Genomic DNA, 19,847 nt, shown 5'->3' with positions numbered 1-19,847 from the left:
AAAATCAGGAGATTCTAATTGTCTCCATAATATAGATGAAAAAAAACAGGTAAGAAAGGAAAAAAGGACTTGTCCAATATTCAATGAACCAGGAGAAGAGTTAGAAAAGGAATGATTCAGCCATGCACAGTGGCTCACGCCTGTAATCCTAGCACTTTGGGAGGCCAAGGTGGGTGGATCACTTGAGGTCAGGAGTTCAAAATCAGCCTGGCCAACATGGTAAAACCCCGTCTCTACTAAAAATGCAAAAAAAAAAAAAAAATTAGCCCGGTGTCGTGGCAGGCACCTGTAATCCCAGCTACTCGGGAGGTTGAGGGAGAATAGCTTTAACCCAGGAAGTAGAGGTTGCAGTGAGCCAAGATCATGCCACTGCACTCCATTCTGGGTGGCAGAGCAAGACTCCATCTCAAAAAAAACAAAAAAGGAATGACTCCCATCCCCAATTAATCTCCATCTGAGCACAGAGTACCAAGGTGTAGAAATCATGTCACTTTTAGGGAATTAGCAAGAAAGACTATCTCACAAGTGATCTCAATTCCCTTGTCAGGCTGGGTGAACAGAAAACTAGCAGGTGGAGCTCCTCCACCCCACTCTACTTCCTTTAACCTTAAAAATTCTTTTCTACCTGTTATACATTGGGCTGCCATGAAGGTTTTGTTATAAAGAAAAAATAAGTGAGAAAGTGTTTTCATATTTTTTAAATTAGATATAAAAGTTTTTTAAAATGTTTCCAAATCTCTGGACTAAATAATGTCTAAGGTATTTCCCAACTCTAACAATCTAGCATTCCCTCTGATATGTATTGACGGTGTAAGGAAAATGGCTGTGCTTCAGTCAGGAGTAGGCTGAGGTAGACATCCAGCACAGCATAACACAGTGGGTTTGGAGTGCAGGCACACAATCCTGTGCATTATATAATCACATGTATGTAGCCATTTGATGTAACTAGTTTGTGTGAGATCATACCTGGCTTTGAGCCATGATTGTCTGTGAGTGGTATAACTACACTGCTGACTCTGTAGGAGAGCAGAGAATAAAGTCATGTCCCAATTGCCTATGGTTCCTTGAGTATTCTTTCAGATACCCGCCACCAGTCCACCAACTCCCCTTGGACCTCAGCTGGGGTTGGAACCTGACAATTGGCGTAGTCAGCAGGATCCCAAGGTGAGTGAGCCCTTGGCCCCGATGATCCCGGGTAGGCCATGAGGCCCCAGCATGAGTTATGGCACCCGGTGCTGCTAGGATGGGCCCCAGTGGAATGGCGGTGGACAGGTCCCCCCGAGCATGGAGAAGGGGCTGAAGCACCTGGAAGGGCAGAGCACCGAGAAGGAGCGTGCTTTAGCCAGCAGAGTTGGATGGGCGTTTTTGACTGTGCTATGGGAAGTGCACGCTCAGTCCCTGCGGGATGCAGCACAGGTAAGGAACCTCCACGCACAAGCAGAGTGCCAGGAGGCCCGGATATACAGCTTGGAATGAGAATTAGGAGCTGCCATTAGTGTGGGCCTGGGCCCACCATCCCAACCAGAGACCCTCGATCATTCTGATACCTAGGAGGAAGAACCCCTGTTTCGGGCTTGCCTAGTTGTCTATCAGAAAATAGAACATGAACAGCTGTTGGAGCCCCAGGGACGGGCACAGGGACCCCCTACTATGACGGAGTACACATCATGCAGTGCTTATACCCCAAATGAGTTGCAGGAATTAGGTAAACAGCTTTGGCAGTGCTTGGGGAACCCCTACCCTCCTGGACGCTTCACCTTTGGGATGAGGTAGCCAACAGTATCATCTGCTCCACCTCTGAAATGGAAAAGTAGACCTCCATTATGACCCATCTCTCCCTCTGTCGGTGATTGCAGGTGAGCAGGCAGTTAGCACAGGGCAAGGAGACCACACTCTAGTTAAATAGCTGATGGTAGCCCTACAAATGGTATGGAACAATGCCAGAGAAACATCAGAAACTATGAGTAAATAGCAGTTGTATACAGATTTGGTGCAAGTAATTCAGGAGATGGGTATGCGGCAGGCTATGTTCAATCTGAATACCCGAGGGCCAGATGATGAATACTTTACCTCCCACAAGAGGGACCCTGTGTTAGGTTCTGCACCCCCAAGTGCCTTCGGCTCCCAGGCCATTGTCCTCACTCCGTATGTGGGGCACTACACACACGAGGTGACTACCACCATGGTGGTCCATAGGGAAGCAGAGGGCCATCAGTGGGACCAGGGAGTCTGTGCCACAAAGAAGGAGAAGGTACCCATTCCACAGGGGGCCACTTCATGGGACAAAATGGGGCCCCAAAGCGTGACCCACATGCAGATGTGAATTGATTTGATTTGGCTGGGGTTGACCGAGAGAAAATTGATAGGCAACCCAATGAAGTGCTGTTAACTTTGTGGAGGCAACTGTCCCCAGAGCAGCAATTCCAGAGAATGCCCAAGATGAAGAAGAACGATGCTGCTGGACCCAGTCCCACCCAAGGCTCCAGCTCAAGGACTACTTGCAGACCGGCGGAGGTATAGAGCATTTATGTTTGATTAGGAAACTGACTGAGGTGCCTGGCTTGGGGGGACACCAGACAACCAAAGGCCACACGTGAAACAGCCAATCCACTGGTCCCCCACCAATGCACGGTGGGTGATGGCGCTGGTAGACACCAGTGCAGATTGTAGCCTCATCTATGGGAACCGGAATAAATTTCCGGGCAAGGTTGCATATACAGATGGCTATGGAGGCCGGTCAGTGAAAGTGAAACCTATATCTTTGCACATTGGCATCGGCCGCTTGGCTCCCCACTCATAATTGCGTATGTCTCTCCCACACCTGAATACATTCTGGGGGTGGATATTTTACATGGCTTGGCTTTACAAACCACAGTCAGAGAATTCAGACTCCGAGTACATGTGGTTAAGCTGGTACTGTGCGGACATACGCATCACCAGCCCCAGGTCCTGCCATAACCCTGACAAGTTACTTCCACCTGTCAATACCGCTTTCCAGGTGAGCATACGGAGATAACAGAGACCACTAAGAAGTTAGAGGAGGTGCAGATAGTGCATGGCACCCACAGCCCCTACAATGCACTGGTATGACCAGTCAGAAAGCCTGATGGAACCTGGCCGATGATGGTGGATTATTGAGAATTAAATAAAGTAACACTCCCTTTACATCCGGCTGTACTGTCTATCACTGATTTGATGGGCCGCTTGACAACGGAATTGGGACAGTACCCCTATGTGGTAGACTTGCCAGTGCATTCTTCTCAAATGACATTGCTCCAGAGAGCCAGGAACAGTTTGCTTTCACATGGGAAGGGTAACAAGGGACTTTCACAGTGTTGAGGCAGGACTTTGTGCCTAGCCCCAGCCTATGTCATTGTCTCATGGCCACGGATTTAACCACCTAGAAATGTCCAAAGGAGGTCCACCTATTCCATGATATTGATGATATTATGTTAACCTCTGATTCTCTTGCAGATTTAGAAGCAGCGGCACCCCTCTTGCAATAACATTTGGCAGCATGCAGTTGGGCCATTAACCAATCCAAGGTCCAAGGGTCTACCAAATTATTGGGAGTTATCTGGTGAGGTAAGAAGAAGGACATCCCAGAGGCCACTGATAAAATTCAGGCATATCCCCGCCCCACAATGATGAAGCAGCTACAGACTTTTGTGGGCCTCTGAGGATATTGGCGGGTATTCCTGCCCCATTGAGCTCAGATGATAAAACCATTGTATTAGTTGACAAAAAAAAGGGAGCTACCTGGTATTGGGACAATGATGCTGAAATGGTTTTTCTGGCAGCCAAGTGGGCCATACAGCAAGCACAGGCCCTATGAGTAATTAACCCAGGGTGCTCATTTGAACTCGATGTGCATGTGACCGCAGATGGTTTTGGCTGGGGCCTATGGCAGCACGTGGAGCACTTTAGAACACGGGTAGGCTTTTGGTCCCAACTTTGGAAGGGAGCTGATCTCTGGTATCTCTCAATAGAGAAGCAATTAGCAGCTGCATATGCTGCCCTTCAGGCTTGTGAGAGTGTGATGGGACAGGCTACAGTCGTCGTGTGGCCGACTTACCCAATAGCAGGGTGGGTACATTCATGGGTAACCACCCCCCGGACTGGGACAGCACAGACATCCACCTTAGCAACGTGGGGCGTCTACCTAGAATGGCAGAGCACACCGAGTACAAGCCCCTTAGCAGCAGAATTACAAGAACTCTTGGGACCTGCAGTTCCGATGTAAGATATGGTTATGGGTCAGCCTGAGGCACTCTTAAACCCTAAGCCATTACTGTTTAAAGAAGGGCACCCCCCCCCCATTCCTGATGGGGCGTGGTATACGGTTGGGTCCAGCCTAGTACTGAAACCACATGGTTTGATACTGGGTGCAGACAAAGTAGTCAGTGGACGGAACTAAGGGCAGTGTGGATGGTGATCACCAAGGAGGAGACACCTGTGGTAATCTGCACTGATAGCTGGGCAGCATATCGAGGCCTGACCTTGTGGTTAACTACCTAGAAGTTACAGAATTGGCTAGTTGGCCACCTGCCCATTTGGGGCCAGGCCATGTGTCAAAACCTATGGGAAATGGGCCACCAAAAGGATGTAACTATTTATCATGTGTCAGGACGTGTGCTTTTTGCTGTCCCCAGCAATGATGAGGTAGATACCTTGGCTAAGATCCAGTGGTTGGAGTCAGCACTTACACAAGATATAACCCTATGGCTGCACTGAAAATTGGGCCATGCGGAGGGTAAACTAATGCAACAGGTCAGTAAGTGCTGGGGTCTATCCTTGCCCACATAGGATATCTGAGAGGCCCACCAGAAGCGCCCAGCATGCGCACAGACATACACCAGACAGAGGCAGCTGCCCAGGGTTACACAACAAGTGACGGTAGGGTGGATGCCCTTGGCTAGATGGCAAATAGACTACATTGGGCCACTTCCAAGGTCACAGGGGCATGCACATGTTCTGACGGCTGTAGACATGGCCACCAGTCTGTTATTTGCCTACCCTTGCAGGACGGCTGACCAACACCACACCATTCAGGCCCTGCAACACTTCGGTGCCCTATATGGTTGTCCCCTGATCATTGAAAGTGATAGGGGAACACATTTTACTGGACAGCAGGTACAACAGGGCACAACAGATGGACATAAAGTGGAGGTCCCATGTTCCACAAGCTGCTGGTATGACTGAATGATATAATGGACTCCTGAAAAATGGGTTATCCTTGCATGTTACTCCCCCATCTTTGTGGGGCTGGAGTTCATGGTTGGACCTAGTGCTCCAAACCTTGAATGAACCGCCACGGAAAGCTGGCCTGGCCCTGGTGGAGGCACTGCTACACCGGGCCACTGCCCCCATCCAGTTACAGATACACACCAGGGATGACCTCCTCCGACCAGGTATGGGGACAAAGAGTAACCTGTTGTTGCCTGCCCCAGCACCCCTAAAGTCAGGGGAACAAAGAATCTGGCTTTGGCCATGGACCCTCCAAGCCCCACATTGCCAATGGTTAGCTATTGCAGCCCCTGGGAGGAGGGCCTACAGTATGATTTACATGTCACTCCTTAGGTATTTAATATATGCCCTCCGTGATTGACCGTTCATAGAGGAATGGCCAGGGAAGGAATCCTCCTCTGGGGTCCATATGTATTATCTGTGTGACCTATTATGAGCTCCCCAGTGACTTTGGCACAGATACAGGACCCAAAGGAACCATGGGGAGCTGAGAAGGTGTGGTGCCATTGCCTAGGGCAGAAGCCCTTGGTGGCTGCATTGTTATCCAGGAATGAAAGGTTGGCCTGTATTTTGCCCGAGGGGTGTGATTTACCCTGGTTAGTAACTGTGCCTGCTTTATCGTTTTGACCATAGGTGGACATGCTCCAACGGCATTGTGGACTGGGCCCACACCTACACTGAGGTGACCAGTGTTTCCAACTGCTGAATCTGCACCGCTCTTCCAGCAGCAGCTGTGGATGGCTTGCCCTGGCACATACATCTAGCTTCTATGGAAAACTGGACATGGTTAGACATTTGGGGTCCCATGGCCATTTGGAATGCAACATGACAAGCTTTGGATAGAGGATCCCACAAAACCCATAGCATGCCTGCCCCCTGGCTGACCCATAGCGACTATGATGGATGGGGCTGGTTAGTGGGAGAACATGTGGTGCCCCTACCACAGGTACCACAATGTATAGAGCAGCACTGGGGCAAGGCCACCATGGGGCGGCTACCTGCCATAGCCTGCACAAATATAACATATGTCACCACACCAAAGGTGCAGTGGAATAGGCGGCCTCATCAACGCTGGGCCCCAGTGGACTTAGTGCCCCCCTGGAAATTTATAGACCTCTGAAGACACAGGATGGTCATCTTTGCCAGTGAAATGGACTGGCTGCTGTACCTAGGGGGAACCTTACGTGCCTGCCGCTGTTATTCCCACATTACCTAGATGCCCAAATAACTGGGAGGCACTACGTTCCCAGTTTTTGTGAGTGCGACAAACCCCCTGGTGGCTCTGCCCCTTAGCATTAACCATCCCTGAAGCAGGTGTCACCTGTAGAAACGCAAGTTACCGCCCTTGCAGAGCACACTGCTTGAGCCTTGAATTACACCCAAGTTGCCCTCCTTCTATTGACAGATGAGGCTGATCAAACCAGGAAGGTGGTACTGCAGAACTGGGTGGCCCTCAACATATTAACTGCTGCCCAAGGTGGCACCTGTGCTCTTTTGGGAACGCAATGTTGTGCCTTCATCCCTGACAATGAACAAAACATAACAGCAGTTTTGCAAGAGTTTCCCAGGAAATCAAGGCAGTTGACAGCCTTACTGATGACCCCCTACAGACATGGTGAGCATCTTTAGGCTCTGGCCTATACTGGACCCTAATAATTATGGGCAGCATAGCAGGAATATTAGTAGTGAGTTGTTGCTCCTTATATTGCTGCTGTGGCCTATGAGTCCAAAGTTCCACCCTGTGGGCACGTCTCCCCACTACAAGGACTCCCTCGGCCTACAGGGTGGATTACTGTGCTGCAATCAGGAGTAGGCTGAGGTAGACATCTGGTACAGTCTGACACAGCAGGTTTGGAGCATAGGTGCACAACCCCGTGCAATATGTAATCACATTTATGTCGCCATTTGATGTAACCTGCTTGTGTGAGCTCATATGAGGCTTTAAGCCATTATCGTCTGTAATATAACTGCACTGCTGACTCTGTAGGAACAGAGAGAATAAAGCCATGTCCCAACTGCGTATGATCCCTCAAGTGTTCTTTCCATTACCCTCCACCTGTCCACAAATTCCCTTCAGACCCCAGCTCAGGTTGGAACCTGACAGATGGTACTACATGACTGTTGCCATTTCACTTATTAGTGAGGGGCTAATTCTTGTGTGTGTATATTTTTTTAAGTGGGCAAGGCATGGTGGGTCACACCTATAATCTTATCACTTTGGGAGGATGTGAGCCCTGGAGTTCAAGATCAGCCTGGGCAACATAGCAAGATCCCATCACTACAGAAAAATTAAAAATTAACTGGGCACGGTGGCATGTGCCTGTAGTTCTAGCTTCTTGGGAGCTTGAGGCAGGAGGACCACTTGAGCCCAGGAGTTTGAGGCTATAGTGAACTATGATCACACAACTGCATTCTAGCCTGGGCAAAAGACCAAGACCCTGTCTCAAAGTCTCAACAAACAAAAGCTTATAACATTTCATGGAAGCCTCATCTTCCTCAGATATGATATTCTGGCTTTCTATTATAGTGGGTTACCGGCTTTCTGAATTGTTTTCTAAGAGCTTCACATTTGTGTTCCTGGCATATTTTGTAAGTAGGTCCTGGCCAAGCTTCTTAGAGAACAAGTCACTCATTTTTTTCTCTCTTCAGGTGTCTTTGCAGCACAGTACTTCCGTGAAATGCAAAGTTAAATCTTAGACAATGTGCTATACAATATATCTTCAGTATTTGAAAATAGAGACTCATATCTGCATCTTAGGATTAAATCACTAAATTGTTTTACCTACAGTATAATAAGCCCATATTACTTTTAACCGTAAGACCCAACAGCTATGCGTGCTTTGGCAGCACATTTACTAAAACTGGAATGATACAGAGAAGATTAGCGTGGTCCCTGTACAAGGATGACATGCAAATTCATGAAGTGCTCCATATTTAAAAAAAAAAAAAAAAGATCTAGTAGCTGGCACAGAGTAGGTCCTTTATTATTATTGCTTGGTTTATTATTAATCTATCAAGGTGTAATGAGGCAAAAATTGATATTAAGAAAAAAATTAATAACATTTGGAAGCATCATATTTATTGAGGCATTTTTAAGAGAAAACTGATATTTCATAAAGTTTTTTTCAAGAACATTTTTATGTTTAAATATTTTGGGGCCAGGCACAGTGGCTCACCCCTGTAATCTAAACACTTTGAAAGGCCAAGGCGGGAGCATCACTTGAGGAATTCAAGACCAGTGTGGGCAACATAGTGAGACCTTGTCTCTACAAAAAATTAAAGAAAAATTAGCTATTTATAGTGGTGCATACCTATAGTCCCAGCTACTTGAGAGGCTGAGTGGAAAGGATCCCTTGCGCTCAGTAGTTGGAGGTTAGAGTGAGCTATGATTGTACCACTATACTCCAGCCTGAGCAATGAAGCAAGATTCTATCTCTGAAAAAAACAATTATGCATCTTTGCTGTATTTGAGATAGTCCAAATGTGAAAACATTAAAAGATAACTTCCCATTCAGAAATCAGAAAACATTTTTCAATAACAAATAATAAGACTATTATGTTTTCAGTCAAATGTTACATGCTTCTTCTCAGATTCTGGGAATGTTGCACTTTCAACAAAGTGTCCAATCAAAAAAACCCAGACACACAGACATCTCCCCTCAAAAAATCAATGCAATTAAAAAAATACTGACATGCCATCTATGAAGACTATGAAGAAGCTATGCCCTGGTGATTTAATATTAGGATGGAGATGGAAGAACTGAGATGTCATGCAAAACTATGAGTACCTTAAAATTGTGGCTTGAATGAAGCATTGCAGCAGAAGGAGAAGCAGAGGGAAGTCTTCACTTGGGAAGGCCCCAAGAATGATCTGCATGAGTGAATCAAATAGCCAGGCACAAAGAGGTCTAGAACTGCTTTTCTCCCAGCACAAGCATGTCTGAGTCTCACGTTAGACAGCTGAGTTTTATTCCTATAGAAGTCTAGCTATTTATGCAAATGTCTGAGATGCGTTTTCAGTTGCTTACGCAGGGAGCTCCAGCTTGCAAGTGGAAGGGTCACGCGGGAGCCCAGGCAGGAACCCCACTCACCTGAGACTTTCTCCTCAGCATGGGGCCTGCAGGTGCCCACCTTCCCCATGTGGGCCACCTTATCAGAAGGAGTCTAAAATGTTGAAGTCCACAGGAAACAGTAAAAGAATGAGGGTTCTAGATTCTGCCACAAATAATCCTGTGTCCGCAGGCAATTAATTTTGCTGTACCTTTTTCTTCACATACTAGAAAGAGCTGAAAAGAAATCTTTGAGATCTCCCAAACATCCTCTGATTTTAGAGATGGGACTCATGATAACAAGGATAGGAGTGACTTTCCTGGCATCATTTCACCCATTCATTCACCCACTGAGTGTTTACTTTGTGCCAGGCATATTGGACCTCAGGGAGCTTACAGTGAGGAGACCAACAAGTTTCCTGCAGCAGAAGTTTGGAAGAAAGCATAGAACAGAGAAAGCCTGCCATTCTCTGCAGGAACCAGGGACACCTTCACAGAGGAGGAAACATATAAGCTCAGTTTTGAAGTAGGCATTTGCCTTCGGCCAGGGAGGAACTACATTCCAGGAAAACAAGACTATTCCATGACAAGCTCAGGAGGTATTAACACATTGAGTATTCAAATAGCAGCAAGTTCAGCCAGTGGAATATCAGACTAGAGAGGAAATGATTAAGGGCTTGGAATGTTCCGTATTTCCACAAGGAAATAATTTTAGTTGGCATATGAACTAACATTTGTTACTATAATAGTTATAGCAGAGAAATGCAACTAGAATTTGAAACCTATGCCTTTAAGGAGAATGTTGCTTAGAACAAGAGTAAAACTAAACAGAGAGTAGTGTGAAATGCCTGTAAAGCAATAGTGGTGGTAAAACTTGAAAACAACAAAAGGTGGAAGATGAAAGGGGGAGGGAGGAAGGGAAGACGCGGGGCAGAGGTTGAAAAACTATCAATTACTATGCTCAATACCTGGGTGACGGATCAATCATACCTCAAACCTCAGCACCATGCAAGGAACAGGCAGGTGCAATGCAGGAAAGGGCATAGCAGATGTGAGAGCTATTTAGAAGGTAGAATCCATAGGAAATGGCCATTACTGGATATGGCTATTAACGGAGACGGTATCCAGGATGATTGTTCAGCTATCCATTTGGACAACGGGGCAAATGGCAGGACCATTCTCCAGGACAGAGAACACAAGAAGAGTCAGGAGGAATGATGTTGCATGTTCACCACGAGCAGGGGCATTAATTTCAACCAACAGTCTGTAGTTCACAGGCTGGCTATAAACACACCCGTGGATACCAACTTGAATAATGGGAACGGGGACCCGGGGAAAGGAGATGCCCAGTGCTGTGACCTCTGGACTGGAACCCTGCTGAAATGATTAGGAGGGCTAAATGTTTCTCTTCTGCTTAATAACGTAAGTTCTGTCTCACAGGCTCAGCAGCTGCCCTGTAGCTAGTTGTTGAGGGGGGCAAGACAGCTATTAATTAAGGTGTGCAGTCTAGCTGACACCTGATAGTACTGCTGTGTCCTCTGGCACACAGCAGCCCATGTCTCCAATTTAAAGGGCAGAAATTAAAAGCCATGCAACCTGACCTCACAAGCTTGAGCTCCCCTGAACTGTGGCTGGATCCCTAGACATACACCAGGCAGAATCCACGTCTGTACATTTAGTCCCTGCAGCCTGCAGAAACCTAACACCTTTTCCCACCCACTTCCAGTGCCACCAGGAAATTAGCACTCACCCGGGTACTGGGTCATAATTAAACTGAACAAAAAGACAGCTGCTCCTACCTTTCTTTTTTAATCACCAACATGCAGCCTTGGGGATTACCAGCTTTGGGTTGGTTTAGGGAGGATTACTCTTTCATTAGTTTCCAGGGTCAGTTCCAATACACTGACATGAGAGCCCTTTAAGATGCCCTTCCATGCCAACAGTTCATCCCTTTCCATGACTGAAAGGTTAGGTTTTTGGAAGCCACTGGCAGCCTACTATTTGCCAGACCCCCAAATATGTGATTTTTTAACCAGAAACAACACCCCAAAATGATTCTGCACTGATTTTCTAGTGTATATTAGATGTCACTCTAAATCCCCAATGTAGTCTCTAATAATGATGAGAAGGAACAAACGTGGGAAAAGAACAAATGTAGAGAGCTCAAGCTTCTGCATAACAAAGAAAACCATTTACAGAGTGAAGAGAATTCACGGAGTAGGAGAAAATATCTGTATACCACACATCTGATAAGGGGTTAATATCCCAAATATATAAGAAACTCAACTTAATAGCAAGAAAACAAATAACCTGATGTTTAAATGGACAAAGGACTTGAATAGATATTTTTTAAAAGAAGACATACAAATAGCCAACAGATTTATTTAAAAATGCTCAACATCACTAATAATCAAGGAAATGCAAATTAAAATCACAATGAGAGATTATCTTACATGTGTTAGAATGACTGCCATCAAAAAGACAAAAGATAACAAGTGTTGGCAAGAATGTGGAGAAAAAGGACCACTTGTATACTGTTGTAATGTAAATTAGTACAGCCATTATGGAAAACAGTATGGAGGTTCCTCAAAAAACTAAAATTAGAATACCATATGATCCAGTAACCCCACTTCTGGGTATATATTAGAAAGAACTGAAATCAGTACACTGAAGAGATATCTGTACTCCCATGCTCACTGCAGCACTGTTCACATAGCCAAGATATGGTATCATGCTAGGTGCCCATCAACAGAGAAAATGTGGTATATATACACAATGGAATACTAGTCAGCCTTTAAAAAGAAGGAAATTCTGTCACTGGGACAATATTGTGAAATATTGGACTGTGTGAAATAATCTATGCACAGAAAGACAAATACTACACAATCTCACTTATATGTGCAATTTAAAATAGTCAAAGTTACAGAAGTAAAAAATAGAAAGATAGTTACCAGGAGAGTGGATGACAGATGCTGACCAAAGAATACAAAGTTGCAGTTAGATAGGAGAACAAATTGAGATCTATTGCACAGTATGGTGACCATAGTTAATAATAATGTATTATATATTTCAAAACTGCTAAAAGAATAGATTTTAAATGTTCTCAGTATAAAAAACATAAAGTATGTGATACATATGTTAATTAGCTTGATCTAATCATTCCACAGTAAATACACATATCAAAACAGTACATTGTGCCCCATACTCCATTAACATACATAATTGTCAATTAAAAGTAAAACTTTTTTTTTTTGAGACAGATTCTCTGTCACCCAGGCTGAAGTGCGGTGGTGCAATCTCAACTCACCGCAACCTCTGCCTCCCAGGTTCAAGCGATCCTCCCACCTCAGCCTCCAGAATAGCTGGGACTACAGGTGTGTGCCACTGTGCCCACCTAATTTTTTAGTAAAAACAGGGTTTCACCACATTGGCCAGGCTGGTCTCAAACTCCTGACCTCATGTGATCCACCCACCTCTGCCTCCCAAAGTGCTGGGATTACAGGTGTGAGACACTGTGCCCAGCCTAAAAATAAAACTTAAAAAAAAAATAGTTGAAGAAGGATATACCATGCCACCATTAATCAAAAGATAGCAAGAGAAGCTATATTAATTTCAGGCAGAGCAAGCTTCAGGGAAAGGAAAGGTATCACAGATAAAGATGGGACACAGCATAATGCTAAGGGGGTCAATCTCCAAAAAGGCATAACAATCGTTAATGTATATGTGCCTAACAACAGAATATCAAAATGTGTGAGGCAAAAATTAATAGAAATGCAAAGAGAAATAGAAGAATCCACTATTATAGTAGACACTTCAAAGCCCTTCTATCAGAAATTGACAGATCCAGCGGGCAGAAATTCAGTAAGAACACACTTGAATTCAACAACACCATCAATCAACTAAATATAATGGATATTTATAGACTAATTCATCCAGCAACAGCAGGATACACATTATTCTCAAGTTCATGTGAAATACTCACCAACATAGACCATATTCTGGGCTCTTAAAACACCTTAACAAATTTTTTAAAAATAGAAATCATGAAATTGGATCCTTATCTTATACCATATATAAAAATCAACTCAGAATGGATAAAGGACTTAAATATAAAACCTGAAATGTACAACTGAAAGAAGAAAACACAAGGGGAAAGCTCCATTATTTTGGCCTGAACAATAACAGAAAGATAGCTGGAAAATCTCAAATTACTTGGAGATTAATCAACACACTTCTAAATTACACATGGGTCAAAAAAATCAAGAGAAATTTAAAAATATTTTGAATTAAATGAAAATGAAAATACAGCTCATCAAATTTTGTGGGATGCAGCAAAAGTAGTGCCTGGGGAAATTTAGAGCATTGTATGCACATATTAGTAAAGAGGAAAGCTCCAAAATCAATAATCTTCCACCTTGGAAAACAAGAAAAAGAAAAGCAATTAAACCTGACGTAAGCAGAAGACAAGAAATAACAATTAGAGTAGAAATCAATGAAACTGAAAACAGGAAATCAATAAAGAAAATCAACAAAACCAAAAGCTGGTTCTTTGAAAAAAATCAATAAAATCAATGAGCCTCTAGCCAGGCTAACTAAAAAGCCAGGGTGGTGGTGGGAAGGGCAAATTACTAATATCAGAAATGACAGAGGAGACATCACTACAGATGTCACAGACATTAAAAGGATAATAAAAGAATTCTATGAACAACTCTATGATCACAAATCTGATAACCTAAATGAAATTGATCAATTCCTTGAAAGATAAAAGCTGCCAAAACTCACACAAGAAATGACAATCTAAATAGATCTATATTTATTAAAGAAGTTGAAACAATAATTAATAAACTTAAAAATACAGAAAATTCCAGGCCTAAATGGGTTCACTGTTGAATTCTGTGAGCCATTTAAGGAAGAAATTATACCAATTCTCTAAATTCTCTTTCAGAAGATAGAAGTAAAAATAAACAATCAGGATTTATTCTGTGAGCCCTGATTTATCCTATGAGGCCAGCATTACCTAATACCAAAATCAAACAAAGACACTGCAAGAAAAGAAAACTACAGACCAATATCTCTCATGAACATAGATACAAAAATCCTTTGCAAAATATTAACATACTAAGTCCAAGAATGTAAAAAAGAATTATATATCACAACCACAAGATTTATCCCAAGTATGCAAGGCTGGTTCAACATTCAGAAATCAATTAACATAATCTATCACATGAACAGGTTAAAGAAGAAAAATAACACTATATCTTTTTTGTTGTTGTTGTTTGTTTTTTGTTTTTTTAGACAGTCTCACTCTGTACCAGGCTGGAGTGCACTGAAACAATCTTGGCTCACTGCAAACTCTGCCTCCCGGTTTCAAGTGATTATTGTGCCTCAGCCTCTCAGATTGCTGGAATTACAGGTGTGGGACACCACACCCAGTTAACTTTTTTTGTATTTTTAGTAGAGACAGGGTTTTGCCATGTTGACCAGGCTGGCCTTGAACTCCTGGCCTCATGTGATCCACCCACCTCGGCCTCCCAAAATGCTGAGATTACAGATATGAGCCACTGCACCCAGCCTATCAATAGATGCAGAAAATGCCTTTGACAAAGTCCAATACCCACCCATGATAAAAACTCTCAGGAAACTAGGAATAGAGGGGCACTTGCTCAATTTGATCAAGAATATCCATTAAAAACCTATAGCTAACATTATACTTCATGGTGAGAAACTTAAGGTTAAGAAACTTAAGGTTAAGACCATAATGGCAAGGATGTCCCCTCTCACCACTCCTTTTTGTCATCATACTGGAAGTCCTAGCTAATGCACTAAGACAAGAAAAGGAAATAAAAGGGATACAGACTGGGAAGGAAGAAATAAAACTCTGTTCATAAATGACAGGGTAGTCTATGTCAAAAATCCAAAAGAATCAACAAAAAAATCCTGGAACCAGTAAGCAATTCAAGTAAGGTTACAGGACACAAGGTTAATATACAAAATCAATTGTTTTCCTATATACCAGCAATAAAAAAGTGGAATTTGAATTTAAAAACACAATACCACTTATATTAGCCTCCCAAAACATAAAATACTTAGGTATAAATCAAACAAAATATGTACAAAATCTGTATGAGGAAACCTTAAAAGCTCTGATGACAGAAATTAAAGAACTAAATGGAGAGATATACCATGTTCATGAATAGGAAGAGTTAATACTTGGCCAGTCATGAGGCTCACACCCGTAATCCCAGAACGTTAGGAGGCCAAGGCAGGAGAATCACTTGAGCCCAAGAGTTCAAGACCAGCCTGGGAAACATAGTGAGACTCTGTCTCTCCAAAAATTTTAAAAATTCACCAGGCATAGTGGTGTGCTCCTGTTGTCCCAGCTACTCAGTAAGCTGGGGCAGAGAATCACTTGAGTCCAGGATTAAGGCTGCAGTGAGCCATGATCACACCACTGCACTCCAGCCTGGGAAATAGAGTAAAACCCAGTCTCAGAAAAAAACAAAACAAAAACCCTCAATATTTTCATATCAATTCTTCCCAACATGAGTTATAGATTCATTGCAATCCCAGTCAAGAACCTGGCAAGTTATTTTGCATAAATATTTTTAAAAACTAATTCTAAAGTTTATATGGAGAGGCAAAAAGGCCTAGAATAGGCAACACAATATTAAAGGAAAAAAACTAAGTTGGAGAACTGACACTACCTTACTTCAAGACTACGAAGCTCCAGTAATTAAGGTAGTGTGCTACTGATGAAATAACAGACCAACATATCAAAGGAACAGAATTCAGAACCCAGAAACAGACCCGCATAAACATAATCAACTGATCTTTGACAAAGAAGCAAAGGAAATACAATGGAACAAAGATCATCTTTTTAACAAACAAGGCTAGACCCAGACATGAAAAAAAAAAAATGAATCACAGGGGCTAAATGTAAAGTAAAAAACTATAAAACTCCTACAGGATAATAACATAGGAGAAAACCTAGATGATCTAGGGATTTGTCTTGTCTAGAGACAGGTCTCGCTCTGTTGTCTAGGCTGAAGTGCAATGGCATGACCATAGCTCACCACAGCCTCAAAGTCCTGTGCTCAAGGGAGTCTCCCACCTCAGCCTCCTGAGTAGCTGGACTACAGGAGCACACCACCACATCAAGTTTGTTTATTTATTTATTTAGACTAAGATGGTAGGCCATAAAATAAGTCACAATAGATTGAAAAGGATTAAAATGATTGAGACAAATTCTGACTATAATGAAATTAAATTAGAAATCAAGAGATCTGCAAAATCCCCAAATGTTTAGAAGTTAAACATGCTTGTAAGTAAACGTGCTTGTAAGTAATCAATGAGTCAAAAAAGAAATCACAGGAAGACAAGAAAATATTTTGAACTGAATTAAAATGAAAACACAGTATATCAAAATTTGTAAGATGGAGCTACTGCAGTGCTGAAAAGGAAATGTATAGCTTAAATTGTATTAGAAAAAAGGTATAAAAATCAATGGTTTAGGCTTCTACTGTAAATAGCTACAGAACAAATTAAACCCAAAGTATGTATAAGAAAGAAAATAGGCTGGGTGTCGTGGCTCACGCACTTTGGGAGGCCGAGGCAGACCGATCACCTGAGGGCAGGAGTTCAAGACCAGCCCGAGCAATATGGAGAAACCCCATCTCTACTAAAAAAATACAAAATTAGCTGGGCATGGTGGCACATGCCTGTAATCCCAGCTGCTCAGGAGGCTGAAGCAGAAGAATCGCTTGAACGTCGGAGGCGGAGGTTGTGGTTGAGCCGAGATCGTGCCACTGCACTCCAGCCTGGGCAGCAAGTGTGAAACTCCATCTCAAAAAAAAAAAAAAGAAAAGAAAAGAAAGAAAATAATAAAGAGGAAAAAAATCAAATAACAGACAATGAACATTGAAAATCAGTGAAACCAAATACTGGTTATTTTACTGTAAAACATAACACAATAGAAAAGTACACAAACAAAAAAATACATATACAGCACAATGATTTATCAAATACTATGAAACTACCACATGGTCTTTGAAGAAAGACCATGACCAGCACCCAGAGGCATCCTCCCATTCTCCTGTCCCCTCCCAATTCTGTCTTTCCCGAAGTAATGACTATCCTAACTCATGCAAATAACTTCCTTGCTTTTCATTACCACCAATGAAGGCACCTAAGAACTTGAAAGTCCAGAGTTACTTTACCTATTTTTTTAAACTTCATATAATTCAATATGTACTAGATATGTTTGTTGGCCATTCACATATCTGCCTTTGTGTGTTCAAATCTTAACCAAGCTGCCTTTGAAAAGATGAGCAAGAAAAGCTGACAACCTTCTACCTATGCTAAGCAAGGCAAGAGAAGTCTCAAATTACCAACATTAGCAATAAAAGGAAGGACATAAGTAGAAATCTTACAGATATTAAAATAGGAAAACATCATGAACAACTTTATGTTAATTAGACAACCTACTTTACACAAAATAACTAAACCAGCTAGGTGTATAGGAATATGCCAAAATAGGCCGGGCACAGTGGCTCACACCTGTAATCCCAGCACTTTGGGAGGCTGAGGCGGGTGGATCACCTGAGGTCGGGAGTTCAAGACCAGCCTGGCCAACATAGTAAAACCCTGTCTCTACCAAAAATACAAAAAGTAGCTGGGTGTGGTCGTACACGACTGTAATCCCAGCTACTTCAGAGTCTGAGGCATGAGAATCACTTGAACTTGGGAGGCTGAGGTTGCAGTGAGCCAAGATCACACCACTGCATTCCAGCCTGGGCAACAGAGTGAGACTTCATCTAAAAAAAAGAAAAAATAATAAGTATTTGTATGTATGTATGTATATATATTTTTTTTCCCCAAAATAAATACTTAAGGAAATTTCTTACCTTTTAAAAACCTTCCAAACTGTTCCTAGACTCATGTGAAACCCTAAGTCATTTAAAAGAGAGGACTACACGTCAAGTTAGGCCCCCAAAAACATCTTTAAGTGCCTATAACGTGTGCTACACACTGAGAATTCAAATTAAAGATACGGTTTTTTCTTACAGTTGTACAATCTTCATGTGGCTTCATGTGGCTTCATGAAGTTATTAAAAAATAAACTAGATTTATTAAAGATCATAATGCTATCATTTATTGAAGAAAAAAAGCAAAATTGTGATGGGGGAGGAGAGACAGCTTGGCAACATTCCTTTTAAAGTTAAGTTAGCATCAAGAAAACAGTATTTATTAAATGAAATAGATTTTCAAGGTAGGAAAAGAATTATTTTTGGATACAAAAATTCAGTTACACAATCAGTAGCATTCAAAATTAGTTATGAGTATTTATACATTTACAAAAAAGGATTCATGTTTCAACAAAGTGTTTTAAAAGCTCAAACATTTTAAAACAGGCACAATATTCTAAAGGCATATAAATTCACCATGGGCTTTTGAATGTCCTCACTCCCAACTTCATAATCAAAATTTACAGAAGCAGCAAAAGATCAGAGTTCAGAGGGCTATTTTTTTCCCTTTCCTTATTTAAGGTTGCAAACACATTGACAAAGGCAAAATAAACACCTTTCATAGCAGAAAGACCAAAAAATTGAATGTAAACTATAGCTCTCCCTTAGGAGATTAAACAAATACAAGGTTCATTTGTACCTAGAACAAGGCTCATAACTTCTTGTAGCATGGACATTCAACAGGCACAGAGCAACATTCACCCAAATACCAGCTGCAATTTGTTCTTTAAGGATGCTTCACAAGGATATTATGTCCAGGTAGCCAGTACATATCAGGGACCAGCTGTCCTTTTGTTGTTTGTGGCTATTTATTAAATGTAGTCACATTACTTTGTTGTGAATATGTACCATCATTTGCTACAATGCTATGAACTGACCTTTAATTTTACTTTTTTTAGCAAATTATTCCAAATCCTGAATAACCTTTCACTTTAAACAGCAAAGTTTCTCCTGTCTAGTGGACTCATGGTTACAGATCATCCTGTCTACAGAAAATCATTTTGTACATTTCTAAGCCCATTATCAGCTTATCTACTCCTGCTAGAAAATGACACAATTTTTTGTCAATTTACATTAACAAAGGCACTGCTACTCCCCATTTATCTCGCTGCTACAAAAACTGGTAAGTCAAGGGTAAAGCTTAAGTAACAGGGACTATGAATTTAGGGTAGAAGTGAAAATAACCAAAGTGGAACTAAATACCCTATTCTTGAATGAACTGAGATCAAGTAAACTTCGCCAGACTTTCTTCTTAACTATAAAACTATTAACCCAAGGTAAAGTCAATTTTACCTCCCAACAAACTTTTAAAATAAAAATTTCCAAAAACTTTAGATGTCTAGGTTTTGTTATATCTTACCAAGAGTTACACAGTCGTAAATCTATATTTCACTTCAGCTAAACATCTATTCACTTTTTAAAAATGCTGTCTGCAAATAAACTACTGGACATCTTAAGCTTACTAAAAAAAAACTTAAGATTTTTAAATTAAAAAAAAAAAAACTAGAATAAAAATCTAGCAAATAGC

The 19,847-nt window shown here is 42.1% G+C and overlaps 1 protein-coding gene and 1 non-coding gene across 16 annotated transcripts in view; one reads left to right on the top strand and one right to left on the bottom strand.

The window, feature by feature from the left end:
- SFT2D2 (SFT2 domain containing 2) overlaps positions 1-19,847 on the bottom strand; it is an 85,584-nt gene that overhangs the window by 39,689 nt on the left and 26,048 nt on the right. The gene's annotated exons all lie outside the window — the stretch shown is intronic.
- LOC123570838 (U6 spliceosomal RNA) lies at positions 8,083-8,185 on the top strand. Its single transcript, XR_006695053.1, has one exon. It is a non-coding gene; the product is annotated as a U6 spliceosomal RNA (small nuclear RNA).

The sequence above is a fragment of the Macaca fascicularis genome, chromosome 1, assembly GCF_037993035.2.
Source record: "Macaca fascicularis isolate 582-1 chromosome 1, T2T-MFA8v1.1".
In the NCBI taxonomy this organism is placed as follows: Eukaryota; Metazoa; Chordata; class Mammalia; order Primates; family Cercopithecidae; genus Macaca; species Macaca fascicularis.
This window is presented reverse-complemented; position numbering and strand designations above follow the sequence as displayed.